We start from the raw sequence: 27,204 nt of genomic DNA, 5'->3' as shown, positions 1-27,204 counted from the left end.
GCAAAGAAGGAGAAGGAGAAGGACTAATACCAGTCCTTCTACAACTATTTTGAAAAATCGAGGAGAAATTCTCCCTAACTCATTCTATGATGCCAGTATCACCCTGATACCAAAACAAGACAGGACACAACATAAAAAGGAAAACTACAAACCAGTATTCCTGATGAATATAGATGTAAAAATCCTCAACAAAATACTAGCATATTGAATCTAACAGTACATCAAAAAGACAATACATCATGGCCAAGTGATATTTATCCTAGGAATGCAAGAATGATTCAATATATGCAAATCAATAAATGTGATACATTGCATAAGCAGAGTTAAGGACAAAAACCATATAATCATCTCAATAGATGCTAAATTTCATCCAATGCTTTTCCTGCATCTCGTCATGATAAAAATCCTCAACAAACTAGGCATAGAAGAAACATACTTCAACATAATGAAGACCATATACCACAAATTCACAACCAACATCATACTTAATGGGGAAAAGTGTAAAGCATTCTAAGAACTAGGTAAGACAAGGCTGGGCGGGGTGGCTCACGCCTGTAATTCCAGCACTTTGGGAGGCCAAGGTGAGTGGATCACCTGAGGTCAGGAGTTTGAACCAGCCTGGCCAACATGGTGAAACCCCACCTCTATTAAAAATACAAAAGTTAGTCAGATGTGGTGGTGGGTACCTGTAATCCCAGCTACTCAGGAGGCTGAGGCAGTAGAATCACTTGAACCTGGGAGGTAGAGGTTGCAGTGAGCTGAGCTCGCACCACTGCACTCCAGCCTGGGTGACAGAGCAAGACTATCCCAAAAAAGAAAGAACTAGACAAAACAAAAATGCTCACTTTCACAACTCTTATTCAATTCAACATAGTGCTGGAAATCCTCATCAGGGCAATCAAGCAAAGGAAAAAAAATTAAAAGGCACTCAAATTAGAAAAGAGGAAGTCAAGTTATCCCTGTGCCCTAATGATATGACCTTACATAAAACCTTAAAAGAGTCCACCAAAAAACTCTTAGATTTAATGAATGAAATCAGTAAAGGTTCAGGATACAAAATCAAGGTGCAGAATCAGTAGCATTTTTATACAGCAATAATGATCTAGCTGAGGACTAAAGAAGGCAATCCCATTTATAATTACCACACACACACACACACACACACCCCCCTAGGAATACATTAACCAAGCGGGTGAAATATCTACACAGAAAATTACAAAACACAGATGAAAGAAATTGTAGATGGCACAAACAAATGGAAAAGACATCCTTTGCCCTTGGATCAAAAGAATTAACATAGTTAAAACGACCATACTGCCCAAAGCGATTAATCTACAGGTTCAATGGAATCTCTATCAAAATACTAACATTATTTTCATATAATTAAAAAAACAATTCTAAAGTTTATATGGAGCAAAAAAGAGCCCATACAGCCAAAGCAATCCTAAGCAAAAAGAACAAAGTTGGAGATATCACATTGCCTGACTTCAAATTATACTACAAGACTATAGTAACCAAAATAGCATGGAACTGGGATAGAAACAGACACATAGATCAGTGGAACAGCATAGAGATCCCGGAAATAAAGCCACATACTTACAGCCAACTGATCTTTGAGAAAGTCGATAATAACAAGCAATGGGGAAAAGACACACTTTTCAATAAATGGTGCTAGAAAAATTGGATTGCCATATGCAGAAAAATAAAAATGGACCCCTATATATTACTATATACAAAAATCAATTCAAGATAGGTTAAAGACTTGAATATAAGAACTGAAACTATAAAAATACTAGAAGAAAACCTAGGAAAATTATTCTAGACATCGGTTTAGGCCAAAAAAAAAAAAAAAAAAAAAAAAAAACTATCACTACGAACTCAAAAGCACAGGCAACAAAAACAAAAATAGACAAATGGGACTTAACTAAAAGTCTCCTTTTTGGGAAAAGAAATAATTAACAGAGTGAACAGACAGCTTAAGGAATTGGACAAAATACTTGCAAATATTTCCGCTATACCTTCAATAGGGGACTAATATCCAGAATTTACAAAAAACTCAAATAACTCAACAAAAAAAAACCCAAAATAATCCCATTAAAAAGTGGGCTCAGGACATGAATAGACATTTTTCAAAAGAAGACAAATGGCCAATAAGCATATGAAAAGACTGCTCAATATTACTGATCATCAGAGATGTGCAAATTAAAACCACAATGCGATATTATCTTATACCAATGAGAATGGCTATTGTTAAAAAGGCTAAAAATAACAGATGCTGGTGAGGATGTGGAGAAAAAATGTTTATCCACTAATGGTAGGAATGCAAATCAGTGCAACCTCTATGGAAAACAGAATGGCAATTTCTCAAAGACATACAAATAGAACTACCATATGATCCAGAATCCCTGGCACTAGGTATCCACTCAAAGGAAAGAAATCATTATATCAATAAGATACTTGCACTTATATGTTTATTGCAGCACTATTTACAACAGCAATGATATGGAATCAACCTAAGTGTCCATAAATGGAGGATTGGATAAGGAAAATGTGATATATATTAACAGTGAGAAACTACTCAGCCATAAAAGAAGAATAAAATAATGTCTTTTGCAGCAACATGGATGGAACTGGAGGCACTATTTTAAGTGAAACAACTCAGACACAGAAAGATGAATACCACATGTTCTAATTTACAAGTGGGAGCTAAATAAGGTGTATACATGGAAGCAGAGTGTGTAATGGTGGACAATGGAGACTCAGAGGGGTAGGGGGATAAGAAGGGAGTGGATGATAATAAGTTTCTTGGTGGGTGCAATGTGTGTTGTTCCAATAATGGATATACCAAAGGCCCTTACTTCATTCACCACAATGCAATATATCCATGTAACAAAACTGCATTTATACCCAACGAATATGTACAAGTTTTAAAAAGTAAAAGAAAAGATAAGCTCAGGGTCTTATACCAATGAGACCTGAGCTTCCTGGCCCCTGTAACAGATTATGGTGCTATTACATAGTAAAAACCCATCTGATAAGTTGTCCCATTTTCAAAGACAGTCTGCTAATTAAATCACTTTACCATGCAACAGCGTGTCTTTTAAGGTGTTTCCCTTGTTTTTGTATTATAAAATCATATCGTGTTTTCAAAAAATTATCAACAAAATATTAACAAATTAAACAATTGTATAAACAGAATTATATAGCACGACCAAGAGAGACTTATTTCAGGTATGCGAGACTGCTTCAAAATTCAAAAATCAATTAATCACATCAACAGGCTAAAGAGAAAAATCATATGAGCCGATCAATAAATGCAGAAAAAGCATTTGAGAAAACACAACACTAATTCATGATTTAAAAAAAAAAAAAAAAATTCAGCCAGTTAGGACTAGGGAACTTCCTCGACCTGATAGAGAATCTACAAAAAACCCTACAGCTAACCTCATACTTAAATGGTAAGAAACTAAATGTCTTCCCCCTAAGTTTGAGAGCAAGGTAAGGGTGACCCCTCTCACCACTCCTGTTCAACACTGTACAAGAATTTCTAGCTAATGCAATAAGACAAGTAAAGGATACAAATAATACATATATTGGGAAGGAAAACATAAAGCTCTCTTTGCAGATAACATGATTGTCTATGAAGAGAATCCCAAAGAATAGAAAGTAAAAAGACTCCTGGAAAAAATAAGCAATTATATGGGGGCTTCAGGATTTAAGGTTAATAAGCCAGAGTTAAATTCTTTCTTATATGGCAGCATTAAACAATTGAAATTTGAAACTAAAGTCACAATATTATTTACATTATATTATAAATTTAAAAAACTACTTAGGTCAAAATTTAACAACACATGTATAGCATTTATATAAAGAAAACTACAAAGCTCTGCTGAAAGAAATCAAACAAATTCTAATCAAATGAAGAGATATTTCATGTTCATTGGTAAGAAGACTCAATACTGTTGTTTATTTTTTCCAACTTGATCTGTAGGTTCAGTGAAATCCTAATCAAAATCTCACTGGTGGAAATCGATAAAATCATTATAAAATTTATATAGAAAGGCAGATAACCAGAGGGGCCAAACTAATGCTGAAGTAAAGTAAACTGAAGTGTTAACACTACCTGACTTCAAGACTTACTATAAAGCTAAAGTAACCAAGACACCATGGTATTGGCAAGAGAAGAAATAAATTTGTCAGTGGAACAGAATACAGAGCCTAGAAATAGTTGCCATTAACTGATTTTGGGCAAAAAAGCAAAAGAATTTTGATTCAGAAAGGATACTCTTTTCAACAAATCATGCTGGAAAAATTGGACATCCACGTGCTAACACAAAATAAATCTATACATAGACTTTATATCTTTTAGAGAAATTAACTCAAAATAGATTATAGACCTAAATATAAAGAACAAAACTATAAACTTCTAGAGAATAACACAGGAGAAAATCTAAGTGACCTTTGATTTGGTTTTTAGATACAGCACCAATAGCACTATCCATGAAAGAAAAAATTGATAATTTGGTCTTTATTAAAGGTAAAAACAACTGATGTGCTAAAGACATTCTTAAGAGAATGAAAAGACAAGCCACAGAATGGGTTAAAATATTTGTAAGGCACATATATGATAAATAACTTGTATCCAAAATATACCAAAAAAAAACCTCTTAAGATTCAACAATTAAGAAAGCCAACAACACAATTTAAGAAATGGACAAACAAACTAAACAGGTTCCTCACCAAAGATGATGTACAGGTGCAAAATGTGCATAAGAAAAGATGCTCAACATCATATGCCTCAGGGAAACTGCAAGTTAAAACAACAATTAGGTATTACTACACACATATTAGAATGGCTGAAATTTTTAAAAAAAACTGACAATGCTGGTGATGATGTGGAGCAACAAGTACTCTCATTCATTGCTGGTGGAAATACACAATAGTTACAACTTTAGAAGACTATTTGACAGCTTCTTAGAAAGGTAAATATAGTATTACTATATGATACAGCAATGGCACTCCTAGGTATTTATTCAACTGAGTCAAAGACTATGCCCACAAAAAAGCCTGCACATAAATGTTTATAGAAGCTTTACTCATAATTGCCAAAGCCTGGAATTAACCAAGTGGTATTCCAAATGGCGAATGGATATCCAAACTGTGGCACCACTATACAGTGGGATATTATTCAGCAATAAAAGAAATGAGGTACCAAACCATGAAAACACATTGAGGAATCTTAAAGACATACTATCGGATGAACAAAGTCTTCTGAAAAAGGCTACATGTTCTGTGATTCCAACTAAATGGCATTCTGGAAAAAGCAAAACTGTAGAGAAGGTAAAAAAACAAAATCAGTGGTTTCCAGGGGCTTGAGGGAGGAGATGAGGAATGAATAGATGAAGCTCAGGGGGTGGATTTTTACATCAGTGAAACGATCCTGGATGATGCTTTAATGGAGAACACATGACATTATACATATATTAAAATCCGAAGACTTGTACAGCACAGAATGAAAATGTAAATTATGAATTTTAGTTAATCACAATGTATCAATGCTAGGTCATTAGTTGTAATAGACATACCACATTAATGCATAATGTTAATAAAAGGAGAAATTGTGTTGAGGGAGGCGAGCATATGGTAACTCTGAATTATTAGTTCAATTTTTCTGTTAGTTAAAACTGTTCTAAAAAATGAAGTCTACTATAAATAAATAAGGTGACAAAATGCAGAAAAAAATACTCATTCAGAAACAGACTAAATCTGAATGAAAACAAGAGCAAATAAACACAATATGTAACGTAAGAGAAATAGAAGGTAAAAATAAATACATAAAAAGAAAAGAAAGAAAAGGTAGAAGAGAGAAATTGACAAATTAGATGCTAGTAAAGAAGCTTCAACATATGTAATAGAAGTCCTTGAAAAAGTAAAGCAATGCAATGAAACAACAATAGCAACAATAAAAATCTGTTGGCTGGGTGTGGTGGTTTATGCCTATAATCCTAGCACTTTGGGAGATCAAGGTGGGTGAACTGCTCGAGCCCAGGAGTTTTGAGACCAGCCTGGGCAACATGGTAAAACCCTGTCTCTACACAAAATATGCGTCCCGCCACCCAAAAATATTAGCTGGGTGTTGTGAAGCATGCCTGTAGTCCCAGCTGCTTGGGAGGTTGAGGTGGGAGAATCGCCTCAGCCTGGAGAGGACAAGCTGCAGTGAGCCATGATCACTGCACACCAGCCTGGGTGACAGAGTGAGATCTTGTCTCAAATAATAAATAAGTAAATCTTTCATTAAAAAAAATGTTCCACACATAAAGTAAAGATTTCAAACTTCAAATTGAATGGATCTACCATGTTCTTGGAAAATGAACCCGGAACAAATAATACCAAGTGTGGCAGGCAGATGAACACCCCTATCTAAAGATGCCTGCACCCTCCTCCCCAGGATTGTGAATGTTACTTTGCATGGCAAAGGGAGTCTGCTATTGTGATTAAGGTTAAGGACCTTGAGATGAGGAGTTTATCCTATAATATCTGGGTGAACCTAATCATATGGATCCTTGTAGGAATGGAACCTTTCCTGGCTGTGGTCAGAGGGCAATGTGACTACTGAAAATGCACCAGTGGGAGATATGACAATGCTGGCTTTGAAGATGCATTAAGAGGTCCATAAGCCAAGGAATCTGGACAGCCTCTAGAAGCTGGAAAAGACAAGCAAACAAATTCCGCCTTAGAGTTCCATAAAGGAATGTATCTTTACTGATTTATCCCAGTGAGACGCATTTTGGGCATCTGACCTAGAGAATTGTAAGATATAAATATGTCGTATTTTTAAGCCATTAAATTGGTGGTATTTTGTTATAGCAGTAATAGAAAAAAATATATACCAAAAATAATGTAAGAAATAGTCAACTTTAAAGAAAAAATCGTTTGGTTATCCAAGCAAGAAAGGAAGTGAGATTGCAATTAGTGTTTTCAATGACATTGCTATTGAATGTCAGCAATGACAGAGCTGATGGAGAAACATTTTCAAGACACCAAAAGAAAAAAGTGTGAACTGAAGATTTAATATCCAGTTATTGACAAATTTTAACAATATGCAAGTTCATATGGAATACACTTAAATATTTCCTAAAGAATCTTCTAGAAAATGACCTTCAGAGGACAAAAATGACTAGGAAGACATTAACAAAAAGACTATTACGTCCTCAAAAACTGAAATTGTTAGTATGAAAGAAGATATATATGTAAAAATCTGAATTTAATTAGAAAGTATGAACATACAACATGATATATTTTATCTGTAAAAAGCAAGAACATATACCTCGCTCTGCCTACAGAAAAATAAACAATTATGACCTAAACATAGTGACCAATCTAGGTGCAGTGTATGCAACTAATATCTAAAACCCAGGCTACAAGGTTTCCAAGTACACTTTCCAGAAATCCTTAGAAAAAATGAGGCCAAGGTCTGGGAAATAAAATGAGTAAGATGCCTCAAATATCTTGTAATACAAGATAACAGGTATCTATCTAAAAATATTGAAGTAGTTTTAAAAGATTCTAGGAACCAGATTGAAGTGGCTCTCACTGGCTAAAATCTCTTAATTTGATCATCAATGAAAATAATAGTTACAATATACTGAAACATATTTTTAAAGTTTACTTCCATGAGTTTATTATAATACAAAAAAGGCCTAATGGGTCATCATCAAAATATGCTTGGAACTATACGCATTAATTTAAAACTAGGTAAATAGAATCAAACATTTATCCTGCCATTCCCATACTAATGTACCACTGGGTACTCTAACAGTAGATCAGAGGATGTTTCACTATATAGTATTATACCAGCTAATAAGTGAAAAAGAAAAGATGGAATAGAATTTAAACATTTTGTTCTCCTAATGCATTACTTGATCTAAGCATATGGCATCGACGTCTGCTAACACCACAAAAAGAAAAAAATCAGACATTTTGCCTTCTGATAGAACAATACCCATTTATCAAACTGTCTTAGAAAAAAAAAACTGAACCCAAAACTGATTAGTCTCTCAAGAGCAAAAGGAAAACACACACGTGCACACACAAAAGCCAAAACTGATCAAAACTCTAGATCCAACTAGAGGACATACAGAAGACAAAGGAATCTGTCCAAGTACATGAAAACAACTTGTTTCTCTTCAATGACAATAACAAAAGCAAGAAAGCAAAGAGTGGAAAAGGGGGAGGTAGAAAAAGAAACTAAAGACTTAAAGGAATTTTTTAAATGAATTGGCACATATGTATCTGATTCAAGCTATAAATCTGTTTATAGGATTTATGAGAAAATGGATAGTTTGCATAATTACTGAATATTTGATAATATTTTTAAAATGTTCAGTTTTTCAGTAAGGTATTTATATTTTCATTACGTTAATTAACAAGTGAGTTCTTTTAAAGTTATGTACTAAAATATGGAGATAAAAAACATGATATCTAGAATTAGCCTCAAAATTCTATCGCTTGGAAGAAAGTGAATGTATACAGTCAATGGAGTATACGGCATAACATGACTTGACAATTACTGAAGTTGTGTAGCAGATTCAAAGGGATTTCATTTTATTGTTCTATGTTGGTATATATTTGAAATTCTCAACAATAAAATGTTAAAAAAAAAAAAGACTGTTTTCCTTTCTCTGGCCTTCTGACGGCTATTCTGTTCTTTTCTTCGAGATTACAACAAGTGTTACTGGAATAACAACATCAAGCACTTTAAGTTCTCTAGGTAGTTTGAATATAGTGCTTAAAGAATTGGTGGCTTGAATACATGTAAAGTAACTCAGTTTCCTCGTAGCTATGTTTCCTCCATCCTTTCCAGAATGACGATTCCTCTTATAAAGATGATAAAGACAGAGGATTAGAGCAGGAATTAGTTTAGCCTTGGCAAAAAGTGAAAGGGAAGAGAGTTGCTGCAACCAACATCACTCTAGGAATTCCTCCTGTAGGACTAGAGAGCCTCAAATCCAAATTTGAAGTATATAGGGTTGATTTTCAAATACCAACACTTATTATTTAGGCCAGAAGAGAAGCTACAGTTGGACATTGCAAATATTGTAGATTTGAAGTCCTCAGTAGCTGAGTCCATTACTTTGTTAATGGGAGAACATCATTTCTTTTAATAGTAAGTTAAAAAACTTACAATGCTTACTTCTATAATTTTCACTGATATTACCTCATAAAAATTTTAAAGGACATTCATTTGATGTTTTCTAGCTACTACCCAATCTTTGTGAATAATATTAAATATGTGAGCTTTGTGAAGAGAGAAATGCTAAAATGTATTAAAAGTTATATTCCATTATTCCTAACTTGAAATTAAGAGCTCACACTATGAAACTATTTGGATTTCTTGTTTCCCCCCTCATAGCATAGCAGTAGCATATACTCAGCTACGGGATAATATTGGCAAGCACAGCAATGAACGTTTCACTGGAAACCCGAAACACCGAATGCTTCATCTTTCTTTCTTTTCTTTCTTTTTCCTTCAGAAATTCCCTATCATATAAGATATATAATGCCATTTGTGCCAGAGTGCTTTGCATAATAATGGTTTCCTTCAGTTTTTCAGGCCTACATAGAAGTATCCCAAAGAGAACTATGCAGTAACATCAACCACAAAAAAGAAAATTGCCCGTTTTTCACTGAAACTGCTCTTATTCTTTTTCTAAATTTTTTAACAATTTTATTTTTAAATGTAAATACTTATAAGAGTTCAGAAAAGATATCCAGTTATTAACATTTCAGGTATAATTATTATCTTTCTAATCCCCACCTTCTGCATGGAACAGCCTCCTTTAGAAGAAGTATTATTACCTCCCTACTTGTGTGGGCCCTCAGACATCTTCAAATAAGCATCTGTAGGTGGGACTCTCTGATTATAAAGGCAGAGTGAAATTAATGTTATTAATGTACAAAGGTGTGAAGTATGAACTTCAACTGGCTTTCCCTAAAGAACTCTGCTGATTAAGTGTTTGAAGCTACAGAAGATCTGTCTAAAACATCGCTGTTGAAGCCTTTTACTAGCTCTTGTGCTAATAAGTGAAGTAAGTCTGCGGCTTTTCTATAATGTGGAGTCAAAGTGCTGACAAGCAGCTTATCAGCGCTAATGATAACTGCTGTATTTCAGCAGCCGGGATCAGAAGATGCATTTCACATTTGCATTTTTTATTTTTTTTTATTTTTTTCAGAATTGAACACTTAAGAAATCAGTAGAATGTTGCCAGGAGCTTTGCTTGCAAGCTGCTGCCTTTAAGAATTTTTGCAATCCCTGAAAGAGTAACCAGAATACATTCATTTTCTTATGGATTTTTTAGTTCAGGATAAGGACAGAATTTTAAGGTGCTCCCACTCCCGGGGGGCTGTTAAACACTTCTATTATTCTAATCATCTTCTGTATATCTGAAATCTCTCAAGATCGTTGCTCCTTTTATGAAGCACTTCAAAAGCTGCAGCTTTTAGGGTGCTGATCTAAAGCTACACTTGATGTTGACAAGGGGGGTGCTGAGTTACAATTCTAAGAACTCCTCTTGATCCTCCAGCTTATAACAGCCTTGCTACATTTAGAAATCTTGATTGTTGAACTACCTTCAACCCACCTAATTGGTCCCAACCATTCATTTCTTATTCATTCACTCATTTACTTTATGGGTCAGTTGAAAAAATATTTACTGAGCATCTACTACATGCTGTAATTATTGTATTACATGCTGGTCATGTAAGAAAGAGTAAGATAATCCTGAAGGAACGCATAACCTAGGGAGGATATCAAAACACAAAAGCTTTGATAAAGCACTTTTGGTAGTCAGAAAAAGAATAAAGAATGCTCCTTGTGCAGTGAGGAAGGTGTCACAAAGAAGGTAATGATTACCCTGGACCTTAAAGGATAAAGACTCTATAAAAAGGAATATTGGTACATTTTTATAGTGCATTCTTTAGAGTGCCAATGAGGCCTCTTCCTTGCCCCCTGCAAAGAGAAAAAAAAAATCATGATTATAAGCTAGTAACAGGGCTTTGATCTTTAGTGTCAAGAAATTCTATCTTCAGAAAGTCTCTGTTAAAATGTGAAAGAAGTTTGCTCATTAACTCTTTTATAGGACTCTCCTGTTACATCCCATGACTGGTATGAAGTTCAAATGAAAAGATCAAATTCTTTGTAAATTGTAAAGTGCAATGCAAATATCAGTGATTTGTGATGTTGCTTGTATTATAGTAATAACATCATTAATCAGGATTATTTTATCAATGTTCTAGACTTTAGCAATACAACACGGAGAAAATTTAAACATAGAACTGGTTTAAAAAATTGTTTATGTAATATCATGGTGGATACTTCCAAAAAGGCTTATTAGGGAAAAATAGGCTTCGAGCTTGGTATAAAGAAAAATTGCTTTGTGCTACTAGAGAGACAAAATAAAAAATAGACCAGATTATCTCATTTTGTTTAGAAATTAAAATGACTTCTGACTAGTTGTCACACACTGAAATCAGGGGCTCCCATTTCACATGTTTACATCAGTCATGCTACCTTATTTCAATGAGATTGGATTTATTCTTCATCTTCTCAACCTACCTGTCAGTTACCAAGCAAGAAATTTTTCTGTGGCTAGCTTAAACCTATACTGGGGTGCCAAAAAACCAGAGACACCAAAAGTATTTCTGAAGGAATAGATTTGCAATTTTAATTAGAAGCATCAAAGTAATCATTAAAAAAAAAATCAATACTCTATTGCACAATTTTAGTCTTCTTTTTTTAATTTAGAATTGTTTTAAATCAGACATAGAGAAGAGTACCAGAAGGTTCTCGGTGTTTAAGGCCCACTAAAGGGCTTAACAGGATCCCACTTGGAATTTTAAAATCATCTTTATAATTTTCCTGCAATCCTAAATGACTGAAAGGAGTAGCAACATGATCTCCTAAACTGAGCGCAAGCCTGAACATCAAGGTCTCTGAGTACCATCTCCCTGCAAACTGAAAAATGGGCAAATGGTGCTGGACTAATACAAAAGGATGTTCTCAAACCAGGTTATATTATTGGGTGCAACCTGAAAGCAGCTAGCACTAGCAGCAAGCTTTCCACTCAAAGCTGTTAATGTTTCCTAAGAAAATTCCTCACATTTAAAAAGTGTCCAGCCCCAAGCCTTCCTGTCGCTCCCATGCTACACACAAGAGTAGAAAGGTGGTCTTACAGTTTGATTTGCATAGCCAGATTATGTAAAAATGGTCCTTAGTATCTCTCTCCTGGTCTGAAATTGTTTCTGATAAAGTTACCAGTGCATTAGACAATACAGCCTTCCATCCATCAGGAACATGTGTAACCACAGGTGAGGTGACAGGTCTCCCTTCAACAAATACATCCTCCACAAGCACATCTGCACACGTTAGTTAACCAGAATTGGCTTATTTGCAAATCCCACTGAAGAAATGAGTATGGTGTTTGGTATCAGTGTGGTGATGTGGTTCAAAGCACATACTCAGGCAAAACAGAACAGTAACTTCAAAATAGGAAAGTTTTTTCTTACATGTGTAAATGCATTATTCACTGCAGCATTTTTTAAGATCCCACTTTCCTCTCACATCTTTCTTTTGCATCCATGAAGGCTCCTTACCTTCACTTTCAAAATTCTCCCAATGCTGACCACTGACTCTCGCCTTTCTAAATATCACCCTTTTCTTCTACTCACCACCATTGGGAGTCCTCTGTTGGCTCCCCCCTTAATTTTAATACTGCATCTCAAAGCCCAACATGAAAAAATTGGTATGGAAACAGCAGACCCCACCTTAGATGGAGTAGAGCGGAAGCACCAAATAGAAAAATCTAAACATTTTGTATTTTTGACAAAAAAAATATATATATATATATATATATCCTTTGTGCTAGCCTAGTTGTCATCTCAGAAAGCTTAGGGTCTTAATAGGAAATGATGGGAAAGTTTTATTGGGGTAGAGGTGATACTGAGAATATGTGGCACCACCCAGGAAGATACCCTCTGTAGAGTCACAGCCATGAGATCTTCCATGGATTCAGAGCCTACAATGTGTCAGGGAGTTTTACATATATTATTTCATTTTTCCTCAGCGCAATATGGATTTTATGTTTTTATTTTATAGATGAAGAAATGTAGGAAACTGAGGTAGGCTAAATAATTTCCCAGCTATTTGTAACAGAGGCAACATGAAAGCTCAATGCTTGTAGCTTGCAAACCAGTGACATTATTACCCTAAAGTCGCAGTATTTCCACAGTGGGAGGACTGCCCCTCATAGCCGGGAGATAGCGTTAGATGCTATCATAGCTCCTTAATAGAAACATTGCCAAAGACAGCCTTCACCCACCTCCTCTTAATGTCAGGCCTGGCCCAGCATTTCCACAGATTCTAAGACTATGCTGGCATCAACCACCTTGGCCTGCCCTCTCCCCATCTCATAACAATCCTGTGTCTTACTTAAATGTGGGTCACAAAGGGAAATAGCCATCAGGATGGCAACTACTCACTCCAGCTTTGGGGTAGTTGATGCTAAGTGAAAGAAAGCAATCTTTCTCTTCCTGCCTTGCTCCCTTCCTTCAGATTCAGATGCGAAGGTTCACAATTCTTAGGAGTTAAGGGGGTTAAATCTTCATTGGCCATTCTTTGAGCTTTAAAACAGAACCAATAAAAAAGCTCTGTAAGCCCTAACACCTTTTATATATTTTGTAGTTAAAAGAGAAGAAAGAGAATAATGTGCCCCTAGCAAGACATATATGTATGCCTTCCCACTTCAACCTATTACATTTTCATTCTAATCCTATTTTCTCTATACAGCCCGCCAGCAATATTCTTAATTAGGGGTCACTATTTCTTTCTTTTTAAAATAAGAAATAGTATAAAACCTCCCATTTTCCACTTTTATGGAAGGGACATAGAAACATATTAGTTAAAGGCATTCCGTTTGCATTCTGTTTTTCCTACCAAAGTGATCCTTATAAAATCCAGTTCACTGTATAATTAATGACCTTTTCTCATGCTTTAGGGCATAAGCTGATTACCAGTCTGGGTCAGAGAAAACATTTCCCGGGTGTAGAATTGCACAATTAAATGTGTTGTGAGGAATCTGTGCTTTCCTTTGATGCTTTGGTCTTTGCCACAGTAGGGGGCAGGATGCTGGGCTAGATGGGCAGTTGCTGTGTTACAGTGTGCCACATCCTCTGCTTCTCCAAACACACTGGAAAACGACCTGAGACCACCTGAAACACTTATCACACGAGCTCTTTTCTGATGCTCCCACAAGAGAAGCAGATGTCTGCAAGTGAATAGTCAGGATGCAGCCAACCGAAACAAGTTTTAACATTATGTGAAAGTTGATCTTTCTGGGGGAGGGGGAAAAAGTAAAGAACCCCTCCTGAAGCTCAGAAGTTGTTGATGTATCATTTTTTGTATAAATTAAAACTTGTGTTTCTGTTTTAAATTTAAGCAAAGGGAAATCATGTGTTCCCTGAAACAGAAAAGCTACAAAATCATTATGTTATATAGGGAATTAAAATATTAAAGTGGATAAGACTTGCGATATCTATAAACCAGCCAAAATTTTCTAAAGCAGTGCTGTGCATGTAATTTTTCTGGAAGATGGAAATGTTCTGTGTCTTTGCTGTTCAATATGGTAGCCACTGGCCAGGTGTTATCAGTCTTTTGAGACACGGCTAGTATGACTAAGGAACTAAAATTTAAACCAAATTTAATTTAATCCATGTATTTAATTACATTGTGATTTAAAACTTAAATATACTGGTTTAACTAAAGTTCAATAAAATGTTTTATAGTTCTGATGCTTCAATTAACAGTAAAGAACCATCTCTCTTTGTCCATTAGCTTTCTCACTTACAAGTAGGCGTAGTTTTAAAAACGCTACCTTATTAAAAGGGAAACCCTTCTATTTGTTCTAATTCATTAACGTAGGATTAAAATGTACTGTATATCTTCCACATTCTTTTTAAATCTTTATATTTTATTTTATTCTTTTTATCTTTTTACATATCTTTATAATATATTCTTATATATTTTTAATCTTTACATTATATATTTAGTATCTTTTTATTGCCTTTTTATATCTTTATATTCTTTTTATATCTGCCAAAAGTAAAGAGAAATAACCAAAAGAGAGATACCTTTTAAAAATTTCTCTAGTTTATGTAATCCTAAAAGTTCTTAAAGGAAGAAACAAAATATTACTATATACATTTAATGTTTCAATAGTGCAGGTTTATTAGGTGTGACTATCTTTAAAGATGTAAACTATTTTCAACCATCTAGTCAGTTCTCCCTACAAATGTTTTAAAGGGTTTTTGACACTATTGAATAATGATTATGAAACCCGAGAAAGACTGAAACATTCCAACAAGCAGGGAGTTACTATTTTACAATTTGTGAAATACATATTATGGTATACAGGTTATAGATTTTTTTCAAAAGCAGTCAAAAATGGTCAAACTCAACCAAGTGTACTGAACACATAATGTTTCCCCAGCAAAAACAATAAGCAAATACAATAGAGGTCTTTCTGACTGATAAATAGTTTAGGCTAAAACGGAAAAAGAAAAAAATCTAAATTATTTTTAATAACTCTGTACTGAAGGAATTTTTGACAGTCAACATAATCAAAATTACTTGCATATGTCGACATAACTTAAAAGAATTGAGAGTTCTCAACTTTACCCAATCCCATATCTTAAATGATCATCTACTTGAGAAAGCAGGAACACATTTTGCTATTTTACTAATTATTGCTCTTGGTTTTCCAAAGCTTGCCATGTCATCAGCATTCAAGTGCTAATTATCTAAAACTAGAAGTTTGTTAAATATATTCTTGCTGTTATGTTAATCTAATATTTTGGTTACACTTTTCTTTTGAAGAATAGATTTTAAAGGCAAAATTTTACCCCAAAGTTAAAAAATATGTAAAGAATTGCCAAGTCAGAGATGAAAGTTTCTGTAGTCAACTCTAAATAAGTTACAAAGAAAAATCAATTTCATTTATCAAAATACTTATCACTATAATACATTGTATTTACTTCTCTAATGTAATTAAATTTCTATAATTATTTTGATATACATTGAAAAATATAGAAGACAAAATAGTTATGATTTCCAGAAATTTATAATTTATAATACCTGCTTTTCATTAAAAAAAATCGTAACAGTAATTAAATGAATTATTTTAAGACAAGATGCCAATACTTTTTGCCACAAATATTCCACTCACTGGTCCAATAACATTATCTTCATCCAAGGACACGGTGAAAACTATGAGTCCCCAGTCTCTTATGTGGAACTCTCAGAACCAAATGTTTTTGTATTGTTTTTCATTTTTTAGAGATAAGAGTCTCACTCTGTCACCCAGGCCGGACTGCGGTGTCACAAGCATAACTCACTGTGGCCTCACAATCCTGGGCTCAAGTGATCCTCCTGCTTCAGCCTTACAAATAGCTAGTATTGTACAAGCATGCACCACCATGCCTAGCTACTGTATTAATTTTTTTGTAGAAATGAGTTCTTACTCAGGCTGGTCTTGAACTCCTGGTGTGATTTTCCCATCTCTGCCTCCCAAAGCACAGGAATTATAGGCATGAGCCACCATGCCCTGCCAGGACTGACTGTTTTCAAAATTTAAAATGTTTCTAGGTCAGGCATGGTGGTTCATGCCTGTAATCCCAGTATTTTTGGAGGCCGAGGTGCGTGGATTACTTGAAGTCAGGAGTTTGAGATCAGCCTGGTCAACATGGTGAAATGTCGTCTACAAAAATACAAAAATTAGCCGGGCTTGGTGGAGGGCACCTTTAATCCAGCTGCTTGGGAGGCTGAGGCAGGAGAATGACTTGAACCTGGGAGGCAGAGTTTGCAGAAAGTAAAACAATAATATATGATGTAAAACCTACAGAGGGTTCTGGTGCAATATCTTGTAATTAAGCATACTAATATTTTTGCAGTGTAACATCTGAATATTGATAATAAGCGGCCTAAAGACTAGCCACATACAATTTCGGATCAGCATGCAGTGCTAAGTGCATTTACTCAAATTTACCTTAAAATGTTCGGTTTTCAATTAAAAGACAATTCACAGACTATAGGGAAACAATATTTGAAATACATGTATCTGACAAAGGGCTCATTTCTAAAATGTAAAAGAACTCTAACAAATCAATAATTTTAAAAATGGGCAAAAAAGAAAGCGAAGCCATTTCACAAAACAGAATATACAAATGGCCAGTGAGCAAATATAAAAGCACTCAACATCATTAATCATCAGTAAACACAAATTAAAACCATGATGTGACACCATTTCACATCCATTAGAAGGCCCAGCGTCTGAAAGATCAAGACTGACCGTGCTAAATGTTGATGAGGATTAGTGATCAGAACACTCATACTCTGCTGGTGAGAGTACAAAATGGCATAACTACTTCAGAGATTTTGCACTTCCTTATTAATCTAAATATCTACTCTATGACCCAGTAATTTCATTCCTCGATATGTACCCAAGAAAAATAAAAATATATACCGATCAAAAGACTTAAAAGCTCAGAACTTTTTTGAATGAAAGAATTCAGACATAGAAATGAACATGCTATATGACTGTTTACATGAAATCTAAGAACAGGTAAAACTAATCTCTGATGATAGTAATCAGAAGGTGATTCCTGGGAGGATTGTAGAAAAAAGGGTAATTTAAGGAAACTATGAGGTGATGAGAATGGTTTATATCTTATTTTGAGTGGGAAATAACACAGGTGTATACAGTTGTCAAAGCTCATCTAACTGAACACTTGGGATCTGGTATTTTACATAAATTCTACCTCAATCTTTTTAAAAATCTATTTTCAGAGTTGTTTTTTCACTTTGGAATTGCAGGTCAAGGACTGTGGACCTGTATTAAATGCTTGCTTTTTGACAACTCTTACCTCCAATGGAAGCAGTTAAATACATTCGGCAGCACAGAGGAATTCTGCTGTTAAGGACTGTTGGCCTGAGGATTCAAATCTTAATGATCGTTTAATTTTTCACAGAAAAATCTAGCACAGTCTGGTTTGATAAACCAAGGAGGATTACTTCAAAGATAGAAAATACAATTTTGCATTAAAAGCTCAAAGTACACCACAGGTTAATAAACCTAGTAGATAATATTTACATCTTAAAGAAAAAACTCCAAATCTTTTCTAACCACCGCATCCCCAAATTGTGTCTTGTTAATTTTCCAGCTGATGGGGAGAGTAAAACAGAGAGATGAGACTTCACTTGTCTCTACTCATTGTTGAGGGGTCCCCAGATGGGGCACCTGCTGTTTATTTACTCCTATCAGGTTTCAACATTCCAATCACATAGCAATGCTAGGACTTGAAGTTCCTTTCAGATTATATTCCATATTGTACAATAAACACAGCTTCAACAGGAAAATTCCCTCCAGTTGCCAGGTAGAACACTGGCTATGATTAAGAATCTTTGGGGAAAGACCTGATGAAGACTTCCTAACCAGATACTGCTCTCTTCATTTAAATGTTGGCTTTAAAAAGGATGAAGCATTCGAAAAGCTAGGATTATCTTTTACGTGATCGTTGATGGCACAAAAAACTCCAACATTTGCACCTCTGCCTGCTTCTAATCTAGGGAAAATTCAAAACAACTAATATTAAATCTTCAAATTGTGTTATATCTTCCCTCAATTAAAGTTTATTGAGAAAACTCTTCATGTTTACTTTGTATTGTTGTCTTTATTTGGTTGTGATCTACTGGGTGAATGGTAGAAAGCAAACGAAACTATGCACTTATGAAAAAAACATATTACAAATTATGTTAATTACACAAGTCTTAAGACAATTTACTGTTTTTTCCTGTAAGAGGCGGTGTGGAATAGAAGAAATGACACAAGTTTGGTAGCATGCCAACATGGATCGAAGCAGCCATCTTTCCTAGCCATGGAACCATGGACACTTTCTTGCTACTATTTAAGTGCTAGTTTCCTCATCTGTAAAGTGAGGATGATAATATTAATAATTACTTCAGTAACCACTACAAAGAGTTGCTGAAAGAATTAATGGAGATAATATTTGTAAATGTCTAGTAGAGCAGTCCCATATTTAACTTCTCTAGAAAATTACTGAGCACATTATTTCCATTTGCTTCAAATTTTCTATCTGTAAAATGAGGGTAATGGAACCTTCCTGACAGGGTAAAATTAACATGTGTAAAACACTTAACTACTGGCCAATAAAAAGATACTAATATTGGTACCGATTCTCTCCATTCCTCCCATTTATGATACAAACATTCTGATGTTAGCTCTTGCCGCTTCACTATTGTTGTGAATCTTTACCCATCATTGAGAATTAAGCTCCAGAAATGCTCAAGGTTTGAATCAGTATTGTACTGACTGGCCCCTTAGTCTTCAGAACACAGTAACATGATAATAAAGCTGTTTGATTCAAGAAGGTCAGGGCATAACCAAAATGCAGCAAGGTCTCTACAGGAAAGAGTATTTTTTTCCAGGAGAGGGTGGGGAAAGGATGAGGGCTGGGGAGGAACCTGAGAGTAAGGGATCACCTTAACTAGAAGAGAGTCACAGCACTTCTCTGGAGCAGAACTGCCTTTTCCTGATCCCCAATGCCTGAGAGAGTCCTTGGTACATACTACGTGTTGAAGTAATATAAGCTGAACTAAGTATCTTGTTCAAACTTCCCTGATCTGGAAAGAGCTTCCCTGAATCTCCCCAAAAGGCCTAAACATGCCTAAACACCAGTATATTTAGCGATTTGCATTAAGACTCTTAAAGGTATACATACACATTAATCAAGTAATTCTGCTTCTCATAATATACTCTAAGGAGAAAATCAGTTGTGAATGACATTTGTTGTACAAGAATATTTAATGCAGAATTATTTATAATATTATAAAATTAAAAATAAAAATCCAGCAAAAGGAAAGGAGTTACAAAAATTGTGTCAAATGCTCAACATGGAATTTTACAGAAATACCAATAATCATGTTTCCAAAGTTTACTTGATAACTGAAAAATATTTACAAAAACTATTAAGTGAAAAAGCACTTATATATATACAGAGTTGGTTGTATAAATAACATGACCAGTATATTTTACCTCCAAAATAAATATGTACATAAATAGATATGTAATTTTACACACAAACATATAAGTATGTAAAGACAGGAATAAATTATTCTAAAATGTGAATGGTGACTAACTCTGGCAAGGCCATGGAAAATTATTTGTTTCTCTTTTAGTTTTATGTATTTTCTAATTTTCTGTAATGACTTCACTTTACTTTTATAAATAAAAACATTCTAAATTGCAATCCATGTTGAAGAGCCAAAAAAACAAAAAATAGCAAATATAAAACCACTTTATAGAATGAAACTTTAGGCCTGGCTTTGCCCTTTTGTACCATGTAACCACAGACTAGTTATCTACTGGCTTACAGCTTCCAACTCTGTATTTGTTAAGAAAAATAATTCCTACTATTCAGTATTGTTGACAGGATTAGAGATAACACACGGAAAAAGTCTAGAATATTACAGTTGTTCAGTGAATAACAGGTATTCTCATTGTCATTTATATTCTGCCTTACATGATTTTAACTTGATTTTTGACATCTATATTAATAAATTATAATCCCCATGAGGACAGCGCTTATCTGTGTTCCCCACAGCACTAGGTATAAAGTTTTATGAAGAGCAAGCTTTCAATTAAGCCCACAAAATTGTAGCGAAATAAAGAACTTGAAATATACTTGAAAAATCCTTCCAGTCAAAGGTGATCATTATCTACAGCCACATAACATAATACAGGAAGGATCTCACATACAAAGTTGCAGGTACAGTCACTCACAGCGTTATCTCTTTCTCCAGTGAATTTCAGAATATGATTGATAATGCCAGCCTTGAGTTCTTTCTCAAAACCAAACTTGAATAAGTGGCAAGTACTGTACAAAGCAAGCCAGTTCCATCTTTCAAAATATTTACAGTTTAAGACAGAGAAGTTTTAAAATTGGAAGAAAGCATTAAATGCAAATTACATTTAAGTTCTCTCTCCTAAAACCATAAAATACAAATTATTTAGCCTGCGAAAACTAAATGAGATAGTGTATATGGACACATTATAAGTGACATACATGCTATTATTACCAGTGTTTTAAATATATACTCATATCACCCTGTATCTGTTCTTCATAACACTTACTGCTTGTATTTACATATCGTATTAGAAGCCCCTAACCTCAACCCATTCCAGGTTCATGGCATACCAAGCTCCACTTGGAGTCTCTGCTCCAGCACTCTGACTTTCATCCCTCCCTCACACTTTCATGCTCTCTTCTACCACAAGGAATGGCCAACACTGTTTTCAGTGCTTCAAATGCTCTTTCCTCTGCCCTTTGTCTTCTTAACTCCTCATTTCTCTGCTCTCGGTTCTTGTGTCACTCTTCAAACAAGTCTTCCTGTATATCTCCAACCTAATGGAATCCCTCTTCTATAATTCAGCAATGCACCAAGTACCTCTCCTTCATCAGCATGGCCAAAGTTATACTTTTTACTAAGAGATGCCTATTAGGCATTCAGCAAACAACTGCAAGAATAAAAAATAAGATTTTGACGGGCCTATGTCAAAGTAGACTTGGGATCAAGAACAAGATTCAAGTTCTGGCTGACTCAGATACCACTCCATTTAGCACTATGCTATGTTGTCAGCTATATGATCCTGGGAAAATTATTTAGCTTCCCTTTCTTGTCTTTGGTTATATCAGGAACTATTTTGAAGAGGCTTAAGCCAAATTTATTGGCTCAAGTAACTGGAAAGAGAATGTCCGCAGACTCCAATCTCCCATATCTAACCTATAACAGCCTCTATTTCCATAAACTGCCTTCTTTCCTATTACGATCAATGAACTATATTTTCCCGTTAAGTCTTCCTCCACTAGCACCCTTGATTCCATCCTTCTCTCCCATATTCAACAAACTTGATCCAGCAATTCTTCCGTGTCCTTATCATTTTTTTCCTTTTTTTGAATCATTCCCACTGATGTTCAAAAATATGCTATGATTTCTCCTATCTTAAAAAGTAAAATACCTCAAAAAAAAATTAATCCATGTCCCCAGTGAAATACCATCTTATTTGCTCCCCTTTGCAGCAAAAAATTTCCTAAAAAAAAAAAGCTGTCTATGCTCACTGTCTGCCACTTTCCTCCCACACTCTCTTGGGTGCACTCCAGGCAAGCTTTTGCTCCAGTTAATTCACCGAAAGTACCTCTTCAATACTTCTCCTGACAAGGTCATCAGTAGACCCAGGCTGACCCATTTGACATAGTAACCGTTCCTTCCTTCTTGATCCATTTTATTATCTTGCCTGCCAGGGCATCACCCTCTGCTGGTTTCCCCCCAGCTTTATAGTCCACTCTACTCATCCATGGTCGTGTAATCAAATGCCTTCTGTATATGCTGATGAAACTCAAATTTCTCTCTCTTAGATCCATTTTCCTAGTTCCAGATTCATATATTTAATTCTTTACCGTCATATCTGCTCAGATGACTAACAGCTGTCTTAAACTCAACATGTCCCAAACTGAACTCCTGCTCCACCTACTGCCTTCCCCACCTCAGCTGATAATGATGCCATTCGTCAGTTGCTCCGGGTAAAAAAAACTTGATGTCATCATTGATCCTTCTCTTTTGGTCATAATACTATCCAACCCCTCAGGAAATCTTGTTGGCCTGCATTTAAATCCATGATCCAGTCATTTCTCACATCCTTGTTGAAGTCACCAGTAATTTTCTCTCCCATGAATTATTCAAATAGCCTCCTTACCAGTTTTCCTATTTCTATTGTTGTCCAATCTGATAGTATTTTTTGACAAATCTCTTAAATGTATAAATCAGATCATTTCACTTTACCGCTCAAACCAGACAATGATTTCACATTTTACAAACATAAAAACAAAAATTCTTACAATGGCTACACAGCCCCACATAATCTGGACCTACCTCCTTTTACCTCTCTGATCTCATCCCCTTCAACTCTTCCCTCAAATAGATCCTGCCACACTGGCCACCTGTCACTAGTATATACCTGGCACACTCTGACTGAAGGTCAAGGCACTTGCTGTTTCATCTCCCTGGATCATGCTTCTTCCAGATACTCCTTTGCCATACTCCCTCACCGTTTTCAAATATTTGTTCAAAATGCCTACCTTGATTCTCTAATTTAAATTGAAATCTGCCTCCCTCCCTTCTCCCAGCATTGCCTATTTTCTTACCCTGTGCAATTCTCCCTACTCCAAGAGATTTATCATTCTCTAACATACTGTGCAATTTACTTAAATATTATGTTTATTGTCTGCCTTTCCCTATTAGAATGTAAGTTCACAAAGCAAACATTTTTAACTGTTTTGAATCCCCAAAAACCTAGAACAGTGCCTCGCATTTGAGTTGGCAGGCCCTCAATATCTCTTGAATGAATGGGAATATTAGAGGTGGAATGGGCCTCAGGAATAACTGGCTTCAGAAACAGTACCATACCATCTGTCCAGACTTTCTGCATTCATCATCTCTGTTTTGTTTTCTGTGTCTTTAGCCTCCTTCTCTCCTACATGTGAATTTCTTCTGCAGTATGGGGGTGTGAGATGGGGATGAGGCCACAGAGAGCCTCATATTTATAATGTCCCAACTAAAAGTAAAGAGAACTTTTCTCTTTTATAGTCAAAAAATCAAATTCCAGGGAAGGCCTCTGACTCACCTGGTCAATGAGCAAAACAATTGGCCAAGTCTGGGTCATAGAGTCACTCTTATTAGGAGTAGAATCTTGTAATTGACAGCCTTATCCATGGGCTAAGTGACATTTCCAAAATGTAACAGAATATTACAAATCTAATGGGCTGGAAATATCAAAAGAGGATTGCTACATTTTCTTATTTCTCTAATTTTTCCTTTTCTATTATCCTTTTCTTAATTCTAGTTTGTTCTCTTTAGTATTAGGGCATATGTTGTTTGTTAAAACCCACGTCTCTAACTGCAATATTAAAAATCTGGAAAATATCACCCTAAGCCTTTAGATGCAGCAAAAAAAAAAAAAGAGTGTGTGAAGTTGAAAACTGAAGAGAAAACTACCCATGAAAACATTTATTGGTGGTGCATGCCTAGTAAATTCTTCATGACAATCACAATAACTTACCTATGAGTCATGTTTACCATGTACAAAATACATGCACATATTAATGATCATACATCCCTTCAAGATAAGTGAGTATTAACCACAATTTACAGATGACACATCTGAGAGATAAAATGTTTATTGTCACAGTGTCATGAAGCAATGAAATAATGGATCCTAGATTCAAGTTTTGGTCCTTTGAATACAAATGTCATGAACTTCTTACTATACACCACCACTTGCTCATAAAAATTTTACTAGCAAGTAACATTTCATCTATCACATTAAAGTTTTCACAATGGCCACATTCTTATCCAGCGCCCAACTGGCACCATCAAAAGCAGACAACTCTAGAATTCTCTCCTTGCCAGACTGAGTCCAGTGCTTGGCAAGATGACCAAATGCATGCTTTTATTCCTTCTATAGTATCTATATGGGAGACATTGATGTGCTAGAAATGAATGGGTATTCTACACTTTCCATCCCATCTTCAAGATCAGTATCCCTAGAAAACGTTTTACCTACTGTGCCTGAATCAGTCCAAAATTTATTAAGAAATGAAAATTCTTTCAAAGGTTAAGTAAGGATGGGAATGTTCAGTCATCCTGTCCTATTTTTGTCCTCTTGGCTGCAATGATTCATCATAGTTTTAGGAAAGTGTTTCATGAAAGGTTTTATAAACAGATTCATACTGACTTGGTGTATGAATGAACACCTCCCACTGATTCTGGGCAAGAAAACAAATTTTATACAAAATTATGTACTAGTTTCTAGCTAATGCTTCCCCTTCCTACCCAACAGTGAAAATATAGTCACTAAGGTGCTGGAAGAAGTATGAGATAGCGATTAGAAACATGGATCCTAAGGTCAGAACACCCCAGTGCAAATTTCAGTTGTCACTTGCTATCTGTACAGCTTTGGACAACTACTTTTCTTGCCACCTCCTTTTTTTAATTTTTAATTTCCATAGGTTTTGGGGGAACAGGTGGTATTTGATTACATAAGTTTTTTAGTGGTGATTTGAGAGATTTTGGTGACCCATCACCTAAGCAGTATACACTGAACCCAATTTGTAGTCTTTTATCCCTCACCCCACTCCCACCCTTTCCCCTGAGTCCCCAGAGCCTATTGTATCATTCTTATGCCTTTGCATCCTCATAACTTAGCTCCCACTTATGAGTGTCTTTAAAACCAGGATTGGTAATAGATCCTACTCCATAGGATTGCTGTGAGTACTCAAAGAATTCTATAAAAAGCACTTAGAACAGTGCCAGGAAAACCATAAATGTTATATAAGACTTTGTTGTTACCATTTTATCTAACTTGTCATTTTACGGATGAGGAAACTGAGGCAAAACTTGTATAATTCCCCCAAGGTCACAAATCTAGTGTATGAACATCTGACACCTCATTATCCATATGCTTTTATACACATTATTTTGCCTTTTATATCCTGTCTTTTAATACATGGAAAACTTTCCATTCATTAAGAGTAGATGTTAAAAACAAACTGTACATTACATGAGAACCAACGTGGCTGCCTTGAAGACCTACAATACTTTTGGTAGTAACTAGTTCCAGGTGTGTAACTGAAGGACTCTGAGAATGATGCACAAGCCAAGTCATATTTTAAAACTCACTTATACATCTTGATGAGGGCAATGAGGGACATGTCTTGTTTTTCTGGGATTATGATTTCATTGCTTTGCATGAGTAAAGACCTATTTCTTTCCTTTTCACTTCAGTTAATTTGCTCTGTAAATAGGCATCAGCAGAGCTATACTTAATAAAGTGTGAAACTAAAAATGGAAAACTTCCTATTTGTTTCAACCAAATATATGGGAGAGAAACAGTGCGTTCACTAGCACTGGCCATGCATTCATCAAGGTGCAGTGTCAAAGTCAATGTGTGTTACAATGAAGGATGTTGCATTCAAAGGCTGCCCTTGCTATATAAAGCAGGACACATGAAAGCCCAATATACCACCTAGGCTATGAATTACCTTTCCCTTTTCTATTCGCCACCTCCTTCTCTTTTATTTTTAATGATAATGAAACTGAATTAGGTATTACGTGTCAACCTAAGGCATGCATCTTCAGTGTCCTTGCATTTATCATCAAATACAGTGCATGCCACCTCAGTACACACTTCCAGGCTTGGCTGTTTTCCTGTCTGGTGCAACGTACAAGGACAGAGCAGACATATCAGAGATTGACAATCAGGCACACTGATGTAATGTATATAATGTGTCACATTGACAAGTCACCCCAGGAAACACTAAAGGGCCCAGCCAACACTGTTTTTATTATAGCAATGTTTTTTTAGAAGAAATCTATGTTCAGACAGATTGATTTGTAGATGATTTGAAGGTAAAATAGTTGCTATCACTTCTGAAGAGATGCCAATACTTGGTCCTTCTATTCTCAAATATTTAGTTACGTATCTAATATATGGCTTATCTTAGAATACTGGCTTAGTCTATCTTAGAATGGTGAATACATTATATGATGGAATGTAAACAATCATAAGTCAAGAAAGTTGTCCAGATATCTGTAACCTAAGAACACACTGGAGTTGACCAAAATATTCTTTAGCAACATGTAATATCTACCTTCATTTTTGTATTCATTCATCTATTCATCAAGGTTTTCTTTAGACTTCTTTGTCACAATGTGAGGCAGTAGGGATACACTGTCCATCATTCTACCCGTGGGGCTCAGTGACTAGTGAAGGGAGTAAATATACTCACAAAATTTCAGTGTACACATCTTGGAATGTAGTGAGTTCAAACCACATCTCTGAATGACTGGCCAGCTATGAATTACTAACACAGCTTATGTTTTATATAATATAGGCATAAATACAGTATCGAGAGAGTAAAGACTACCTCTGCCTCCAGGAGCATGAGGTGTGAGAGAGGAAAAGACATATGCAATGGGTCTTGAAGGATTATAAGAGAGTCAAAAGGAGAAGATAGAAGAAG

Source organism: Mandrillus leucophaeus, unplaced genomic scaffold, assembly GCF_000951045.1.
Source record: "Mandrillus leucophaeus isolate KB7577 unplaced genomic scaffold, Mleu.le_1.0 Scaffold38, whole genome shotgun sequence".
Taxonomy (NCBI): domain Eukaryota; kingdom Metazoa; phylum Chordata; class Mammalia; order Primates; family Cercopithecidae; genus Mandrillus; species Mandrillus leucophaeus.
The sequence above is the reverse complement of the archived record's forward strand: the minus strand, read 5'-3'. Positions refer to the sequence as shown.